The sequence below is a fragment of the Schistocerca americana genome, chromosome 6 (genome assembly GCF_021461395.2).
Source record: "Schistocerca americana isolate TAMUIC-IGC-003095 chromosome 6, iqSchAmer2.1, whole genome shotgun sequence".
Lineage (NCBI taxonomy): Eukaryota > Metazoa > Arthropoda > Insecta > Orthoptera > Acrididae > Schistocerca > Schistocerca americana.
This window is the reverse complement of record NC_060124.1, coordinates 535714898-535717280: the sequence shown is the minus strand read 5'-3', so window position 1 is coordinate 535717280 and position 2383 is coordinate 535714898. Positions and strand designations below refer to the sequence as shown.

The 2383-nt window shown below is 42.5% G+C and overlaps 1 pseudogene; it reads right to left on the bottom strand.

Moving 5' to 3' along the window:
• Nucleotides 1-506: 506 nt before the first annotated feature.
• On the bottom strand, nucleotides 507-624 carry LOC124620563 (annotated as a pseudogene).
• Nucleotides 625-2383: the final 1759 nt, after the last annotated feature.

The window sequence follows — 2383 nt, the reverse complement described above, 5'->3', positions numbered from 1 at the left end:
CGACCATAACACGACCCTCAAACTCACTTAAATCCTCATAACCTGCCATTGCAGCAGAAGTAACCGATCTAACAACTGCGCCATACACTTGTTGTCTTATTCCGATCGCAGCGCCATATTCTACCTGTTTACATATCTCTCTATTTGAATACGCATGCCTATACCAGTTTCTTTGGTGCTTCAGTGTATATGGACCATCTGCTGGCACTTGATAATTATAAACAAGACATCACGAAGTCAAAATCAAACTGTAGAAAAATTATAAGAAAATATTATATTTCGTTATGACAATAGGTATTTCACTAGCACTCCGTCGTCAGGCCACAAGTGGCCCATCGGGACCATCCGACCGCCGTGTCATCCTCACTGAGGATGCGGATAGAAGGGGCGTGTGGTCAGCACACCGCACTCCCGATCGTTACGATGGTTTTCTTTGACCGGAGCCGCTAGTGTTCGGTCGAGTAGCTCCTCAGTTGGCATCACGAGGCTGAGTGCACCCCGAAAAATGGCAACAGCGGTTGGCGGCCCGGATGGTCACCCATCCAAGTGCCGGCCACGCCCGACAGCGCTTAACTTCGGTGATCTGACGGGAACCGGTGTATCCACTGCGGCAAGGCCGTTGCCTCAATAGGTATTTACTGGACAAAAAAAGTTTCTTGTAGCGTCTTGCGTTATAACGTATTAAATATAGTTACCTTAATATAAAAATGTATGTGAAATCTTATGGGACTTAACTGCCAAGGCCTACACACTACTTAACCTAAATCATCCTAAGGGCAAACACACACACCCATGCCCGCGGAAGGACTCGAGCCTCCGCCTTAATATAGAGATAAATAGGCTACCGTCAGTACAGCAGAACTTCAAGTATCCGAACTCCAGCTTGTGGTTCGGCAGGAAAAAGAAGTTTGTACTCCATGGCTAAAATTCTTGATTTTGTTCCGCAGTCATACAGTACACTGTACGTTTCTTCATCATTCTAAAGTCAATCCGCAACCAATGTCGCCAGCTTTTCAAAACGAAATAAGCTAAATGTGTTACAATAAAAAGCGAGAAAAAGCTGAAATTAAACTAGGTTTATTACTGTGCACATTTATTTTTCCAGTAATTTTATTTCTACAACTTGCATATAAAATATCAGACCATTAAAAAAAATAAAGAAACAGGATATTTTGAAGTAAAGGTCTGTTCAAATAAACATCTTCATGTGAGTATCCTTTGCACAACATTCTTTCTGTCACAACAAAAATATAAATAATGTATATTCACAGGATAAGATCTACACAATATCTCCCGGCCGCGGTGGTCTAGCGGTTCTAGGCGCTCAGTCCGGAACCGCGCGACTGCTACGGTCGCAGGTTCGAATCCTGCCTCGGGCATGGATGTGTGTGACGTTCTTAGGTTAGTTAGGTTTAAGTAGTTCTAAGTTCTAGGGGAGTGATCACCACAGATGTTAAGTCCCATAGTGCTCAGAGCCATTTGAACCATTTGAGCACAATATCTGCACTCTGATGTTAGATTACTTCTTACAATGTAATATTACGTTATTAGCGAACTACTACACTTCAGTTCAGTCGCTGGAATATTGTCCATTGCAATTGTGAAATGCATGATTTCTGATTGAAATGAAATGATCGTGTGGCAGTGATAGCCGGGAGACCCCATCCGGGGAAGTTCGGCCGCCGGGTTGCAAGTCTTGATTCAGTAGACGCCACATTGGGCGACTTGTGTGTCGGTGATGATGAAATGATGATGAGGACAACAGAACAGCCCAACCACGAGCGGAGAAAGTCTCCAGCACAGTTGGGAATCGAACCAGGGCCCACTGCATGGTAGGCAAACACATTACCTCTCAGCTAAGCAGACAGACGATTTCTGATTCATCCTGCGTAAATGAAAATTTGCTTTGCTTACAACAGCTCTCTTCATTATAGCGATGTTGTGATTCTTTGCTGATATCAGCTATGCTGCACTGCATTTCCAGTAACGCTCTCAGCTGTTTGTATTTCGTGGTTACGGTTTTGGTGTTGTGTATGTGATTGCTGATGAGTCCGCAACACACACCAACACGGCATTAGTTCGCTTTCTTGTGCTTTTTAACTCAATCTAATAATAAATTTTCATAAAATATTTAAGTATTTCTTCAAATCTTAGTTCAGTACAAATAATTTTCCATTAATCCGCATGTATTTTGATGCTTTTCTGAGGTTAAAAAAGAAAAAAAAGGCCGAATGACTGAGAAAAAATTCCATGCTTCCGGACCCCAGCTATATCTGCAATTCGCCATCTAAATGCCATTAAAGGTAAGCTAGAATTAGTTCTAAAAATTGTGGGTTTGGCAACACTATCCGCAGCGAATGCATTGAAATACAAAATCTTCCAG